Source organism: Equus caballus, chromosome 2 (genome assembly GCF_041296265.1).
Source record: "Equus caballus isolate H_3958 breed thoroughbred chromosome 2, TB-T2T, whole genome shotgun sequence".
NCBI lineage: Eukaryota > Metazoa > Chordata > Mammalia > Perissodactyla > Equidae > Equus > Equus caballus.
The window spans coordinates 16166533-16184695 of NC_091685.1; positions in this window are offsets into that span (position 1 = coordinate 16166533).

An 18163-nucleotide genomic window follows, 5' to 3' on the forward strand; every position below is an offset into this window, starting at 1 on the left:
TCTGGGCTTCTCTCCGGGCCTCTGCCGGGAGCCCTGAATGCTGGGCGTGGCCCCTCTGCTAATGGCAGACAGAGAGTTTTGTCTGCTGCCTGGTGGAGCTCTGGCGCTTCCCCTCCAGGTCGCCGAACCGGCCTTTGAAAGTTCCCCCAGCCCCGGTCCTCTCTGAGATCTCCGGCAATCCCTAGTCCCACGGGGCGGGCAACGGCAGCTGGGAGACCTCCGTGCCCTCCGTGTCTCTCTCTGGGACCCTCCGGGCGCCCCGAGCACCAGGCTGGGTCTCCCCGCCAATGGCGGGGAGAGACTCCCCCCGCGGGCTCAGGTGTGCAACTCCAAAGTTTCCCTCTGCGTTTAGGAGTAATTGCGGGGGGTTTAGGTAGGGTTCTGGTCACCTGTTTCCACCGTCGCTCCTCTGTTGTGTTCTCGCTCCTGCCCTAGATGTGTGTGGATCCTCTGGGGGCGTCCGTTGGAAGAAAGCCGCTTGCGGGTACTAGGCTGCCCATCGGGGTCAGAGAGTTTTCACCTATTTCCACATCCTCCCGGAGGAAAGTCCATCCGCTTTCCGATGTATAGTCGCGTGGGTGTCTCAGACGTCCTGAGATGCTGTCTGGATATCCTTTGTCAAGCGATAAGTGTCCAAATAATTGTAGACTCGAAGGGCGAGAGACAAAGAGGACTACTCACAGCGCCATCTTGGCTCTCCCCCTCAAACTCATCCAAATTTTGATTTATAGGTTGGTTATGGATTATTTGCATCAAGACTTAGGGAAAAAAAAGGGCCTTTGTTAAATGCTTTGTGCAGACTTTTAAAGGTGCGATACATTGTCCTGAAAGTTTTAGAACATAAAAATCTTTTTTATTTTTGGTAAGGAAGACTGGCCCTGAGCTAACATCCATGCCCATCTTCCTCTGCTTTACATGTGGGACACCTGCCACAGCATGGCTTGATATGCAGTGTGTAGGTCTACACCCAGGATCTGAACCTCTGAACCCTGGGCTGATGAAGCAGAGTAAATGAACTTAACCACTATGCCACCAGGCAGGCCCCCATAAAAATCTTTTGATTCACCTCTTAAGTTAAAAATTTTCCCTGACAAAAAAATCAATTTTAAAAAAAGGTAACTGGAAGGGTGGGTCAACCTCTTTTGTCATTCAAACTGTATTCCAGTTCTTTGGGGAACTGGAAACAACCATCTTTGTCTTGCAAATCTCTGCAAGGCCAGAGGTATGGTCTAGAAAGCAGTTCAAAGTTCATCTGCCAATCCCAAACCTCCCCAGTTCCTCTCAAAATGCTCCTAGATATTAATTGAGACATTAGAAACTGATGAGACAAATATGCCCTAGAAACTCCATCTTGAAGAAAACTTGACTGCTTTCTCTCTAGCTTTATGATATAGATTTTCTGCTCCCATCTTCTCTAGGACCTAAGAGGCATTCTTTGAAATACAAGTGTTTCTCAGAAACTAGTGAGTTTTGCATTGCACCTGATTCATACCAAAAAATTTAACGTCTCTGTCTGTGTCTACCTGTGTGTTTATGTGTGTCCATATGTATGTTATATATGTGTGATATTTCACCCCTGGACGGTATAGCCAAAATTAAGAGCTCTTTAATTGGCTTAAAGTAAGCACTTAACATAAATTATTTCTAAATGTAATAGAAACTAACCCAGATGTCTTTCAAGTTAACATGATATGAAATAATCTTTGGTAAATAAAAGCTTATTTAAGTTTGTTGGTTTGATTAAAATACGCATGTCCTCAAAGTTATCAGCATTGGATATGATGCAAACCTGCAGCCTGGGTTTACTAGTCAGATAAGCTAATGTTATCCTTGTTACAAATTTCCCAGCAAAAATAGCTTAAAATGATAGCTAATTTTTTCTAATGTTGTTACTGCACAAAGGGCACGATCTGCTTGCCACAAGGCAAAAGCCAACTGTCAAGAGGCAAGATGGTGGCAGAGAAAAGGCATTTTATTACAGCTTGTTAGTGAGAGGGAAGATGGCCAACTAATGTCCAAAAGAACCGTCTTAAGGGGAGCACAGAATCTTGAATCAGTTATATAGGCCAGTAGGTTATAGGTGAGGGGGTTAGGAATGAAGACCCAGAAGTCACCACACCAGATCTTTCAGTTTCAATTGATGATGGCTATCAGCATAGACTCTCTGTTTGGGGGTCATCACATTCCTAAGGAACTCAAAGAATGAAGTCATCATCTTATTGCACCTGGGAGGTATATGTACTAGCAGGGGTCATAAAATCTACAGAGAAGGTAGATCTCCTGGGGGGTGCATATCCAGCTGGGTTAGTTATTCAGAGGTCATTCAAAGTTACAATATGGTCTCCTTTTCCAAAATATGCCTTCCCTTATGTCAACCTTGTGTTTATCTGGTATCAACTCCCCCTTTAGTTTTTTGTTCCTCAATCTTGAGGGACATCCTGTTGATGAGGGGCATAGATTGTTCCATCTCATTGAATCAGTCTCTTAGTAAGACAGTGATGCAGATGGGCTCTCAAAGGTAGGCCTACATTACGTAAGCAAGCAACCAGGTATTTAATAAGAAGCATTTCTAGAGAGACAAAAGAAAAGCAATGTTAATAATTGGAGCAAATTATAAAGCAGTTTCTGAGCCCAGGCAGCAGCCAGGTAAAAAGATTTCTGGACATCAGAGTTGAAGCATCTTTTGCAGTTTGAAATGTCTCTGATGATGTCCTCAGGTAGTCAGGTATCTTACACAGCAATAGACCTGAATCTCTCTTAAGTTTATATCAAGTCCTCCAGCTTCAGTTTGCAAGGCTTCAGGGAAAAGGGCAGGTTCAGTTCTTAATGATTCCAAGTGAAAATGATAGAAAAATTGAAAATGTTAGTTTGGAGATCTGTAGCCAGATATTTCAGGAAACTAGAAGAATTCAGATTCCAGTCCAGTTAACAGATATAAAACAAAAATCTCAAAATAATTATCAAAACTAGAACCTAATATCCCTGAATGTGTACCATAGTCTCTACTGAAACATAATTTTTCTCTCTAAAATTACCCTCAGTTTTACCAAAGATAGCCAATTAAGACTCATTAGTTTGCAAAATAAGTCATTGCAACAAAATTTAATTTAACTATTTATGTAAGTATAGCAAGAATAGCCATTGATCATATAGGCTCTTTTAAATCTGCTTTGCTGGAACTTTTTATAAGGAATCTCAGATTGAACTTTAAAGGCCTCTCGAGGCCAGAAAAGCTTTGCCTGTAATATCTTATATTTGGGTGAATTTCTCTCTTCTCTTGAGGTTCCCCAAAATATTTTGAGGTTCCAGGCACCTGCCAGATAAGTGACCTTCCTTACTTACCCGGGTTGCTGGGAACTCAGTAAACAAGGCAGCAGGCCAGTATTTCCAAGCGGCTTTATTCCAGAAAGTCAAGCTTTATTCCTCAAAAGCTGTCTTGTTATATCTGAGTCTGTATGTTTCTCTCAAATATGACATTCCAGTCAAAGCCTTGGTAATATAATCAATATTTCCAATTGTGCCCTGTTATGAGGAGAACAGATTCTTACTAAACTTATGCAAATAACTATATTACCATGGAAACACTCACCAAGCATTTCCAAATTCTGGAGGGATCAGGTAAGGAGAGAAAAATAAATGTTTCATTTCTGCTTACAAAGATATAATTTACCAGATTACTATAAGTCACAGTTAGCTTGAGACAAAAAGATTTCCTTAAATCTGAAAAAAACCCAAAACGTTAAAGGATCAACATTTCAAACAAAAGTCATAAAAATTATAATCATCCTCATTAGTTCATTCAGTCCTGTGTAATTGGTTCTTAATCTTAATCGTCTGTCAGCAGTTTCATGAAGTCATCAGTTTCTCTCTTAGAGTTCTGTAATTTCTTACCCAGTTCAGTTTTATAATATGAAAGTTTATTAGAAACCCATATTCTATGGGGCCAGCCCTGTGGCCGAGTGGTTAAGTTTGTGTGCTCTGCTTCAGTGGCCCAGGGTTTTGCTGGTTCAGATCTTGGATGTGGACATGGCACTGCTAATCAGGCCATGCTGAGGTGGCATCCCACAAAGCACAAGTAGAAGGACCTACAAGTAGAATCTACAGCTATGTACTGGGGAGCTTTGGGGAGAAGAAGGAGGAGGAGGAGGAGGAGGAGAAAGAGAAGGAGGAGAAGAAGGCGGAGAAGAAAAAGAAAAGAAAGAAATGTGTATTGTGGAGTGTCAGAGCCCTTTCCACGAATTTCTCTGAAGTGAAACATATTTTTCAAAAGTGTCATAGTAAAACAATAAATGTCTGTAAACAACAAGACCCCAAACTGGTAATTGACAAAGAAATTTGGTTAATTTAGTGACATAAAACACTTTAAAATAATAACCAGAATTATGGCTGACAACCAGGACAGATCAGAATTTTAGGAATGTTATATAATTTTTAATACATTTATATCAAAAACATTTATCCAAATGATACCACCTAAGAAGGTTTATCATCACTTATTTGACAATGCTTCCCATGTAATTTAGCATACCAAATAAGCCTAATAAGTTTAGTATCTTCCTCCTTATAGGAAGAGAGAACAAATTTCTTTGAGAAGTCCCAGGGGCCCTGTGAAAATTCTCAAAGAGAAAAAATGTTTTCCTTCTTCTAGGTCAAAAGAAAGACTCCATTCAGGATTTGAATATACATATATATATATATTTTTAACAAAATAAAAAAATCTCTATTCTTTATACCATCTCTACTGAAAACATATATCTTACTTTCCTTGAACACAAAGATGTTTTCCTCATTAATTTTTAGTAGCTTCAATTATATACATACATTAGAATTTTTAACCCTCACACACCCTAGCAAAAACTAAAAAGCAATTATGAACCTGTTTTTTATATTAACATTCTGTGGCTTGGCAAATTCATAAACACTTTTTAATAATTTCTAGAAGCATGCTACTTCATAGAACAACCTTTAATAAAATACAAGACATATTTACTAATAGATCCAAACATATTTTAGCTTCTCTGTAATAAGAAGACAAAAGCAGATAAACCAGATTTAATAATTAATGTCTAATAATCTATTTTATTTGGAAATGATCTAGATACTCAATGAATTTTTATCATTTAGTTTAACCTAGCAAAATTTCAATGTTTCAAGTTACCAAAGAGATTTTGGAAGCTCTTTCAAGTACTCATGTCATAAAGTATAATTATTGCTAAAAGTTTACCTATACACTCTTATCTCACATATATCTAGACCATTTGTTTGTAACAATCATATTTAGACTACTCACAAAAACTTAATGTGACACTAAAGCAGTCAGCCATTGTCTTAAGTTGTTTCAAGTAAGTACATCGTAGCACATAATCATTGTTAATTGTTTCCACAAAAACTTTTACCCTTTTTACATTTATTCAATTTACCCGTTTCCAGTAATTACTTAGACTGCTTCATGAGACATTAGACAAAATTAGCCATCATTTTAAGTTATTGTTTTTGCTAACCAGTTCTGTGGTAGAGAAAACATCAGCTTGTTTGACCAATAAATGTAGAATAAAGGCTGTATGTCTGCATCATATCCAATGCTGATAACTCTGAAAACATGTCCATTTTAATGAAACCAACAAACTTAAACAAGCTTTCAGTTGCCAAAGATTAGTTTATATCATGTTAACCTGAAAGACATTTGGGTTAATTTCTTTTCCATTTAGAAATAATTTAGGTAAACACTTACTTTAAGCCAATTAAACAGAGCTCTTCATTTTTGGCCATACCATCCAGAGGTAAAAACATCACACAAGCATACATATAGACACACATACACAGAGACTGCACAGCTATTGTTTTAAGATTACTGCCATGAATCAGGTACAGGGCTCCCTAGTTATGAATCCCAATTTTGTTTTAAGCCTTTTTTAACTAATTTTTGTGGAGAAGACACTCCAGATGCTAGATTTTTGGTGAGGGCACTCTTCTGGCTGTTTTTCTTGCTTTTCCCTTTCTTTTTTTCAGTCCTAGGAATTAGTGATGGGCCAGATATTTTCGAGAGGATTTGCAAGCTCTTTGAGATAAGGGAAATGGGTGGAACCTGAACTGCCTCTAGAGCTGCATTTCCAGTCTTGCAAGGACCTTTTTTAAGGACGTTTGCTCTTAATTTCTCAGAAATTGGGTTGTAACTTAAATGACGTTATAAGTTGATCTACCTGTCCAACTACATCCCAAAGGCATAGAGAAGCCACTCAAGTTTTCTCCAAGATGGAGTTTCTGGGTCATATTTGCCTTATCAGCTTTGAATTTTCCAATACCTAGAAGCATTTATGGCTTAACTATGGATGCAAGAGGCATCCCCAAAAGAGAGTGGAAAAGCAGCAGCCCTTGCAAGATCCAGAAAGTTCACTCCCCAAAATAGTCCAAGAAAGCAAAAGCTTCTCCTGCACAGGTGGTATTACACTAACAGACAACAAAGATTGAGACGACAAAGGCCCCCGATGGGCTGGGACCCCTCATGACCAAAGAGGTCACAAAGCCAAGCTCTTAAGACATAGCACTAGACAAAAAGAAGAAAATCTTATAAGCACATTAACAGCTTAGCTAAGCTTCGGGTCTTTTGGAGCCAGACTAATACCTAGCGGGAGGTGCCACGGAGTTGGTGGTCATGTGTGCTTTACAGAGTAGCTCATCATTGCATGGACATTTTCTTGAAGTTGGGGGGGGGGGACTTGTGTCATCTACCCCGTTCTGTGATCAACTCATCCTTTCACAGGAAACTTCTTGAGGTGGTGAGCGCCCTAAGGGCCCTTAACTGCTCGACCTGTGCCCAACAATATTGCAACCCTTTTGGCTTCCAAGATGCCCTTAGCAACAGCTTCCACCTTATGCACATACTTCATAGGTGGGTCCTAAGGCAAGCCTACTGCGAGCCTGCCTAGACAGCAGGCTTATGGTGTGCCTACTTCTTGGTCTATGGTATTTCCTTTTTATGACAAATGACACACACACACACACACACACAACAGAGACAAGGAAAAATAGCAGCTGTCTCTGGGAAGAGAGGGATGAATAAAATGAGTAGTCAATAGCTCATACTACTTACTTGCAGCTAAAAGTCACCCAATTCAGGAGAATGCAGCCTAAGGGGCTACAGGTGGGGATTGATTTAATGTTTATCCATTTTGCAGAATTTAGACATCACTGTCAAAAGCATATTTATGCTGCAGCTAGAATCAGATCATGAAAACTTTAAGCATCCCTGAAATCGAGACTGTACAATGAAGGCCCAGCCAAGGCTTTCTTCTAATGGCCAGTGTAGTTCCCCTGAGGCTGACAGTGGTTTGGTAGGACTCTTAGCCACAAACAGGAGTGCAACATGCATTTCTGTCCGACTATCCCTTACCGCAAAATAGGTGCAACCGTATTTTTGTTTGATCATTTTTTGGGACTGCACCCAACCTGACAACTATCAAGCCAAGCTCTAGGGACACAAAACAAGCTTGGTAAGATTTTGCCGTTCTCTGTAAACATTTACAGCTTCTGGAAACTTTCCGTTGAAAGGTGGAGACCTTGACTCTTTAAAGATTAAAGATCTTTCCTTGTTCCTTCATTTGGAGGCTCAAAAAGAGCCCAAAATGGCCATTGTAATTTTAAATCATCCCAGGTTACCTTGCCAGTTGTTTGAAGTTATCTCCATTTTAGGAGGCTGTTTCTAAGTTGGCCGCAGCAAACAAGGTAATTTCTGAAGAGAGTTTGTCACTATCACCGAGAGACTGAGTCCCCAAACAGCCAATTTTAACAAATGGAACAGTCAGATATAGACAAACATGAGTAGACACCAAAATCCAGTACTTCTGGGACTCTAACGCAGAGCTCAGGACTCTAACCTGATCCTTTTGAGTGCCCCAGTGGCTGTAACTCCTTTATATTGTCTCCCACAATCCTAGCCTTGGGACTTTAACCCAGCAGTCAAATCTCACCAGCAGGGCCTCTAAACCACTATGGCGATGAGATATTAGACAATTTAAGGCACGGGCACATTTCATCGAGGTCACTCACCCAAAAGATGTCTGGTCCTGGAGCTCTTTACAGACACAGACGCAAACACAAACACGGAAAATCCAGACACCAGTGAACGGGTTCCTAGATTTTGGGTGAAGTCCTATACCTCTTCCCACTCTGGCAGGGCACCCTATTAACCAGGTGGTCCTCCCCTCAAAGAGGGGACCCCAGATGGAGGGAAGGAAAGTTCTCAGTGGTGCAGTCCTGAGGCAACTTACCCTACCCTAGATGTGAGCCCATCAACTCACCAGAAGTAGCCGTTTCTCTTTCCATCATAGGGAGCACTAGGAGGCAGCCAGTGGGCATCAGCAAAGGAGAGCAGGAAGGGCAGATCCCCAAGACAAACAGAACCACTAGGGACTTACCCATAGGTCACCCATCCGAAGTCAACTGGCCACGAGCAGGACTTATTGTCCCTTCATGGTTGCCAGATTTCTGTTATTGCACAAAGGACATGATCAGCTCACCACAGGACAAAAGCCAAAGCCAACTGTCAAGAGCCAAGATGGTGGTAGAGAAAGGGCATTTTATTGCAGCTTGCTAGTAAGAGGGAAGATGGGCAACTAATGTCCAAAAGAAGCACCTTAAGAGAGGCACAGAATCTAGTGGTTATATAGGTCAGTGGGTTATAGGGGAGGGAGTTAGGAATGTTGACCCAAGAGTCACCACACCAGACCTTTCAGTTGTCATTGATGATAGCTATCAGCATAGACTCTCTGTTTGGGGGTCATCACATTCCTAAAGAACTCAAAAGAACGAAGTTATCGTCTTATTGCAGCTGGTAGGTATATGTACAAGCATGGGTCATAAAATCTACAGAGAAGGTGGATCTCCTGGAGGGTGCATATCCAGCTGGGTTAGTTATTCAGAGGTCACTCAAAGTTGCAACATGGTCACTTTTCTGCAATATGGCTTCCCTTACGTCAACTTTGTATTGAGCCAGTATCAATGTCTCATGAAGTTTTTGTGGGTAATTTAAACATAATTCTTGGGGAAAAATGATTTAGATGTAAACAAGATAGGAATTTAAACTTTTAGCAATATTTATATTTTATGACATATTTAATAACTTCCAAAATCTCTTGGGTAACTTGAAACTTTGAAGTTTTGCTAGGTTAATTTAAATGATAAAAATTCATTGAATGTTTAGATCATTTTCAAATAAGATAAGATATTAGATATTAATTACTAAATATAGTTTTATCTATTTTTGGCTTCTTATTACAGAGAAACTAAAAAAGATGTTTGAGTCTATTGGTAAACGTGTCTTGTATTTCATTAAAAATTGTGCTATGAACTGGCATGTTTCTAGAAATTATGAAAAGTGTTATAAACTTGCCAAACCACAGATTGCTAATGTAAAAGACAGTTCATAATTTCTTGCTTTTCAGTTTTCACTGAGGTCTGTAAGGGTTAAAAATTCTAATTAATTTATGTAATTAAAGCTACTAAAAATTAATAAGGACAACATCTTTGTATTCAAGGAAAGTAAAATGTATGTTTTCAGTAAAGAAGGTATAAAGAAGGCAAGTATTTTTCTTTTGTTAAGAAAGATAAATTTGTCCTAAGGTACTAGAAGGGAAGAAAGAAAGCATGGGACAAATTCTGAATGTCAAAAAAAGTTAAGGAATGTTTGTGGAAGGGGAATCCTAAAAAGAGTTTTATGCATGGTTGAGTTGGTTAAGATTGAAGTAAATCTAATGAAGCAAATGAATTTTAGTGTCAAAAATAAGCTGGTGCAAAAATTAAAATTTGATTCTCTCTTTCGTTAAATGATAATTTTCCTGGACTTTTAGTCTGCTCTTGATAAAGAGGTTATAAAAGGCTTTTCTGTATTTTTGAGTAAGTCTACCTAAAAAGACAGAAAATCCGTTTTGTTGAAATAAGGTCCTACATTCAAAAAGACTGAGGTCTATTAAGATTTTTTGAGTGTTTTAACTCTCTGTTTGCTCTCGACTTTTTCTATTGTCATTTTGATTGAATGGATAACTGAGCATTGTTTCACAGTGAGTGTTATTTCCTATTGACCAAGTGTTTTAAACTCTTCTGATATTTTTGACGTTTCCCCCAAAATTCAAATCCTAAGTGAAGTATTTCTTTTGACCTGAAGGAAAAACGTTTCTTTGAGGATTTTCAGAGACTCCTGGGCCTACTCAAAGAAATTTGTTATTTTGCTTTCTATAAAGAAAAAGACACTAATTAGGATTATTTGATATGCTAAATTACATGAAGCATTTTCAAATAAGTGATGATAAACCTTCTTAGTTGGTATTATGTGGGTAAATGTTATTGATATAAATGTTTTAAAAATTATATAACCTTCCTAAAATTCTAATCTGGCCTGATTGTCAGTCATAATTCTAGCTATTATCTTAAAGTGTCATATGTCACAGAATTAACTGAATTTCTTTGTCAATTGTCATTTTGAAGTCTTTTGTCATTTACAGTTATTCTTTTACTCTGATGCTTTTACAAATGTTTTCATCTTCAGAGAGATTCATGCAAAGGACTCTGACATTCACTCTGGAATGAAAGTTTCTGGTAAACTTTCAGGTTATAAAACTGAATGGAGTAAGAAGTTACAGAACTCTAACAGAGAAAATGATGACCTCATGACTGCTAACAGAAGATTAAGATCAAGAGTTGATTAAATGGGACTGAATGAGCTGACGAGGATGATTATAATTTATATGGCTTTTTGTTTGAGATATTGCTGATATTCTTTGATGCTTTGTTTTTTCAGATTTAAGGAAAATTTTTCTCTTTTCTTTCAAGTTAACTATGACATATCAATTTGGTAAATTACACCTTTGTAAGCAGAATTGAAACATTTATTTATTTTTCTCCCTACCTGATCCCTCCAGGATTTGAAAACTCTTAATGAGTGAGTATTGTTTTCATGGCAATATAGTTATTTGCATAGGTTCAATAAGAATCTGTTGTCATAAGAGGACACAATTAGAAACATTGGTTATAATACCAAGGCTTTGACTGGAATGTCATATTTGAGAGTAACATGCAGACTCAGATATAACAAGACAACTTTTGAGGAATAAATGTTGACTTTCTGGAATAAAGCCACTTGAAAATATTGGCCTGTTACCTTGTTTACAGGGTTCCAAGCAACCATACTGGTAAGTAAGGAAGGTCACTTATCTGGCAGGTGCAAGGAACCTCAATATTTGGGGGAACATCAAGAGAAGAGAGGAATTCACCCAAATATAAGGTACTGCAGGCAAAGCCTGATGAAAAGTCCTTGGCTTGGCTCTCCTGGCCTCAAGAGGCCTTTAAAGCTCAATCTGAAATTTCCTATAAAAAGTTCCAGCAAAGCAGGTTTAAAAGAGCCTACATGACCAATTGCTATTCTTGCTCTACTTATGTAAATAATTGGACAAAATTTATTGAAACTAAACATTTTGCAAATCAATTAGTCTTAATTTGGCTATCTTTGGCAAAAATGAGGGTGACTTTAGAGAGAAAAATCATGTTTCAGTAAAAAAACTATAATACACATTAGATTATAGTTCTATTAATTGTCTTTGAGGTTTTCCTTTTCTACCTGGAAAATGGACTGGATCCTGAATTCTTCTAGGCTCCTGAAATATCTGGCTACAAATCTGCAAGTTAACATTTTTGATTATTTCCATCAATTTTATTTGTAAGCATTGAGAACCGAAACCACCTGTGTTCTTGAAGCCCTGCAAACTGAAGCTGGATAACTTGATATAAACTTTGTGAGGATCACCACAATAACATGCCTGTTGCTATGTAAGCCACTCAAAAGGATTGTCTGAACACCCAATGACATCATCAGAGACATTTCAAGCTGCAAAAAATGCTTCAATTCTGACATATAAAAGCTTCTTAACTGGCTTTTTCCTGGGCTCAGAACCTGGTTTATAATTTGCTCCAACCGTTGTCTTTATCTTTCTTTTTATTTCCATAGAAGTACCTCTTATTAAATACCTGATTGCTTGCTTTCACATTGTAAGCCTATCTTTGGAAGCCCACCTGCACCACCACTTCCTAAAATGAATTTAACAGGACTGATCTATTATTAGTACTAAAAGACTTGTTCAGTGAGATGGAATAATCTACCAACTCAACACTTGGACTATGAAATTTCTTGAATTTCAAGAGGACTGTGAAACTTCTTAAAATTTCAAAGGTGGGACTGTGGGGGAGATCAGAATTGGCCACCTCAAAATGTGTCTCTTTGGCTTATTTTTAAGAACAAAAACTCTAACAGAAACTTTGACCTTCCCCATAACTGCCTAAAGGAATTTAAGATAAAAGGCCTGTTCCCAGGACAAGGCATCACTTCAGATAACTCTGGGTATTGGTAAACTGGGAGGATCCTTGCTAAGCCTGCTTCTATCAAAGTTCTGTCTGTCAAACATTTGTTTTTCCATTTCCTTGTGGATTGCTTTCCTCCCCTTTAAAATCCTGAACCACTACCCCCAACATCCTCCTTTGTCTTTAACTGAAGATGGTATTTAAGATGAGAACCTCCACCATTTTGGTAAATTACTCAGTTTTCCTGAGTGTCTCCCATGTATACATGTTATAAAGCTTTGTTTGACTTTCTCCTGTTATTCTGCCTCATGTGAATTTAATTCATAGCCCAGCCAGAAGGACCTGGAGTGGGCAGAGGATTTGTCTTCCTCCCCCATGGTTTGGTGATGAGGATGGGATAAAACTTCTCTGGCTGGATGCTGCTTGCTCCTGGACTACTGTAACTGAGAGATCCTGGGCCCCTGACAAGAGCCAGCAGGAGGTAAGATTTCTTACCATGTTAGTCTCCCAGATCACTGCCTCCAGGGTCCAATGGAAGAGAGAGTAGTGAGGTTTATTGCTTTTCTAAATTTAGGTTAGTAGGAGAAAACATTCATGAAGCTGGCTTCTTGGACTCAATGACTCTAGGATTTGGTTGAGTATTCATTGGTTGTAGATCCTTTTCCTCCCAGAGAGAGTATTTTTCCTCGTCTCTGTCTTTTTTTGTTGTTTGTCATAAGACACAGGCATCTCTATAAGCCTGCTGTCTGGGACTATGTGCATGAGGTGAAAACTGTTGCTAAGGGCGTCTTGGGAGCCAAATAGGCCACAAATTTGGTGGGTACTGGTCAAGCAGTTAAGAGCCATTAGGGTGCTTGCCACCTCAAGTCTCCTGTGAAAGGATAAGTTGCATCACAGAATAGGGTAGATGACACAGGTCTCCCTTGCCAACTTCAAGAAAATGTCCATGCAGGGGTAGGCCTGGTGGCACAGCAGTTAAGTTTGTGCTCTCCACTTTGGTGGCCTGGGGTTCGCTGGTTTGGATACTGGGTGCGGACATGGCACCACTTATCAAGCTAGGCTGTGCCAGGTGTTCCACATATAAAGTAGTGGAAGATGGGCACTGATGTTAGCTCAGGGCCAATCTTCCTCAGCAAAAAGAGGAGGATTAGTGGCAGATATTAGCTAAGGGCTAATCTTCCTCAAAAAAAAAAAAAAAAAAGAGAGAGAGAGAAAATGTCCATGCAATGATGAGGTACTCTGTAAAGCACACACAATCCCCAACCTGGCAGCACCTCCCTCCTATGTATTATTCTTGCTCCAAGAGAACCAAGGTTTAGCTAAAGCTGTTAATGTGCATATCAGGTGAAATTTTTTTCTTTTGTCTTGTTCTATGTCTTGAGGGTTTGGATTTGGACCCTTCTGGTCTCCACTATCCAGAGGATGCACATAGTGGCATGCATTTTGGTGGCTAATCAAGTAGATTGGGGCTCTGGGAGACACTCTCTTTGTCCAACTGTGTTACCTTTCAGAAGAGTTTCTCAAAAGGGGTCCAAATTGCCTTCAGAAGGGGATTTTGTCATCTCAACCTTTATTGCTTGCTGTGCAATGATGGTCTTTGCTTTCTTAGACTATTTTTGGGAGTGAACTTTTTGGATCTCTCTTGGGGATGCCTCTTGGGTCCATGGGTATGATTATTGGTATGAGTTGCTAAGATCCTACTCATCGTTGTGGCCAGACAATGGATCATTTAAATTGGTAAATCTTCTTAATTGAGGAAAAAATTTGTGACAGCTCTCATCATAATTTTTATTGGTAGTTATGAAAAGGCCAAATTAAAAGGAAATACAAAAAAAAAAAAATGGCTAGCCTTAAGACCTGACTTAGGTTACAATTAAATTGAGTAATGTAAAAGTGTAAGTGTTGATAAGATTATAAAGGTTGAAATGTTTGAGCTAACTTTATACAAAGAGGTTATATCAACTTTTCCTGAGTATGTTTTAAAATGTCTGCCTGGGAATGCTTCCCCTATCCAAAATTATAAGGCCAAGACCTATTGATAAAGTCCTAATGAAAGCTATGAGTAGAGGAGTAAGAGTTGATGGAATTCAAATAAAATTTTGCATAAAAATTGATATATTTACAGGCTTTATGTGAAGTGATTGTACCTCTTTTTGACTGACTGTATTATAGATTGTGTTGTAGGGATAAACATTGTGACTAATTGGGGGATGTTTCCCCTGCCTGATTGTAAGACAGCATATAAATCTGCTCTTCAGACAGTGTCAATTAAACTTACTAAAGGGAGGTCAGTAGGGTTGCCTGAGCCCACATGGTATGAGATAAAAACTAGAGGCTAATACCAGGTGTAATAAAAAAAGATAATAAAAGCTTCCCCCACAAGGTAAATTGGTCTAGGGTTAAATTGTACACTGAGAATGAGGGCCTTTGTTAAATGCTTTGTGCAGACTTTTTAAGGTGTGATACATGGTCCTGACAAACAAATGGCAAGCAATAGGATATATTGGAGTATATGAGGAAGCCATTTGGTGTAAAATTAATTTGGCCTGACCTTGTTTTTCCAAAAGGGCCTGACGTGGCCGTTGAGCACACATTGTATATCTGCTTTAAGCGTTTGCTGTGTCCCAAAGACAAGAACAGACGCCCTTAAGATGAAGATGCAACTTCCCCTGCATTGGCATTTCCTTAAGGATAAGCAGCTCTTCCCAAGCTAGGAATTGGTTGCTGCACCCACCCTGTGACCACCTAGCTCGAGACAACAGACCTACTACCTGCTGTGTGAATCGCTGTGCTGGCTGGGCAATCTTGTGACTATTGTAAAAGGGACCTTCCTATCATATGTGATGTATGCTCTTTGTTCCAAGATGGTATATAACCACTCTGTACATCCCACTTCTTTGGTGCCCTTCCTTCCTTGGGGAAGGAAGGCCCCAGGCTAGTCCTCAGATCTAGCTCATAATAAACTCACCCCAATTTTGATTTATAGATTGGTTATGGATTATTTATGTTGACACTGTAATCCAGATCTTTGGGGAACTGGAAACTACCGTCTTTGTCATACAAATCTCTACAAGACTGGAGGTATGGTTCTAGAAAGCAGCTCAAAGCCCACTTGTCTTTTGCCAACTCAAAGCCTCCCCTGTTCCTCAAGATGCTCCGAGATATTGAGACAAAAGATTGAGACATTATAAACTGATAAGGCAGATATGCCCTGGAAACTCCATCTGGAAGAAAACTTGGATGCTTTCTCTAAGTCTTTATGATGTAGATTTTATGCTCCCATCTTCTCTAGGACCTAAGAGCCATTCTTTGAAATTCATATGTTTCTCAGATTCTAGTGAGTTTTGTATTGCACCTGATTCATAACAGAAATTTAACGTCCCTGTCTGTGTCTACCTGTTTATGTGTGTCTATATGTATGTTCTATATGTGTGATATTTTACCTCCAGAGGGTATGGCCAAAATTAAGAGCTCTGTTTAATTGACTTAAAGTAGGTGGTTACATGTCTTTCAAGTTAGCATTTATATGAAATAATCCCTGGTGAATGAAGCTTGTTTAAGTTTGTCAGTTTGATTAAAATAGACATTTCCTTAAAGTTATCAGGATTTGATATGATGCAGACATGAAGCCTGGGTTTACTAGTCAAATAAGCTGATGTTATTTATTACAAAACTGGTCAACAAAAATCATAACTTAAAATGATAGCTGATTTTGTCTGATGCCTCAAAGCCTTTTAGGCAATCTAAATAACTATTGGAAACAGGTAAACTAAGTAGATGTGGAAAAGATAAAGTGTTGGGTGAGATTTTTAATAATAATTATGTGTTATGACATTTATTTAAGATAACTTCCAAAATCTCTTTGGTAACTTAAAACTTTGAAGTTTTGCTAGGTTAATTTAAATGATGAAATTCGTTGAGTATCTAGATCATTTCCAAATAAGATAAAATATTAGACATTAATTACTAAATATAAGTTTACCTACTTTTGTCTTATTACAGAGAAACTAAAAGGTGTTTGGGTCTATTGGTAAACATATTTTGCATTTTATTAAAAGATTGTACTGTAAAGTAACATGTTTCTAAAATTGTAAAAAGTATTTATAAAGTTGTCAAGCCACAGAACGCTAATGTAAAAGTTTATAATTGCTTGCTTCTTAGTTTTTACATAAAAATTAAAGTTTCTAAGGGTTAAAAATTCCAATATGTGATTAAAGCTACTAGAAATTAATAAAGAAAATGTGTTCGTATCCAAGGAAAGTAAGATATATGTTTTCAGTAAAGAAGGTATAAAGAATGGAAATGTTTTTTTGGTAAGAAAGATAAATTTGTCCTAAAGCACTAGAAAGAAAAAAAAAGAGGTGTGGGATAAATTCTGAATGTAAAAAGGAAGTTATAGAAAGTTTGTGAAAGAGAAATTCTGAAAAGAGTCTTGTGCATGGTCAAGTTGGCTAAAATTAAAATGAAATTAATTAAGTAAATAAGTTTTAATATCAAAAGTAAGCTGGTACAAAATTAGAATTTGGTTTTTCCCCTCTTTTAAAAGGATAATTTTTGAAATTATCATTTGCTCTTGGTAAAGAGATTATGAAAGGTTTTTATCTTTGAGTAATCTACCAGAAGGGTAGAGATTTTGTGTTTTATTAAAATAAATCTCCTATATTTTTAATCAGATATTTAATCACAGATGCTAAGGTTTTTCTTACAGCTATTTAATTTTGCCTACAGCTATTTAATATTCAGGCATTTGCCTGAAAATATTTAATTGTCACTATGATTAAATGTATAACTAAACATTGTTTCAAAGGAACCTATGGTATTATGTGGGTAAATGTTATTGATGTAAGTGTTTTATAAATTATATAACATTCCAAAAATTCTATTCTGTCCTGGTTGTCACTCATAATTCTAGTTATTATCTTAAAGTATTGTATGTCACAGAAATAACCAAGTTGCCTTGTCAATTGCCATTTTGAAGTCTTTTGTCATTTACAGACAGTTATTGTTTTACTCTGATGCTTTTACAAATGTTTTCATCTTCAGAGAGATTCACGCAAAGGGCTCTGACATTTACCCTGGAATTCAGGGTTCTGATAAACTTTCAGATTGTAAAACTGGGTAAGAAATTACAGAACTCTAATGAAAAACTGATGACTTCATGAAACTGCTAACAAAGATCAAGATCAAGAGTGATTACACATGACTGAATGAACTGATGGGGAGATTTTAATTTTTATGACTTTTTGTTTAAAATATTGCTGATTTTTAAAAATGTTTTTTCAGATTTAAGGAAAATTTTTTTCTTTTTAGCTAATTATGACATAGCAATTTGGCAAATTATACTTTTGTAAGCAAAATTGAAACATTTATCTTTTTCTCCCTACCTTTCAGAATTTGGAAACTCTTAGTGAGTATTGTTATTTTCATGGCAATGTAGTTATTTGCGTAAGTTCAATAAGAATCTGTTCTCTTTATAACAGGGCACAATTGGAAACATTGGTTATATTACCAAAGATTTGACTGGAATGTCATATTTGAGGGAAACATGCATAGACTCAGATATAACCAGAGAGCTTTTGAGAAACAAAGATTGGACTTTATGGAATAAAGCCACTTGGAAGTATTGGCCTGGTACCTTGTTTACAGGGTTCACAGGAATCTGACTGGATAAGTAAGGAAGGTCACTTATCTGGCAGGTGCCTGGAACCTTGAAATATTTTGGGGACCTTGAGGAGAGAAAAAATTCACCCAAATCTGTAGGTATTGCAGGCTTTGTCTGATAAGTCCTTGACTTTCCTGGCATTGAAAGGCCTTTAAA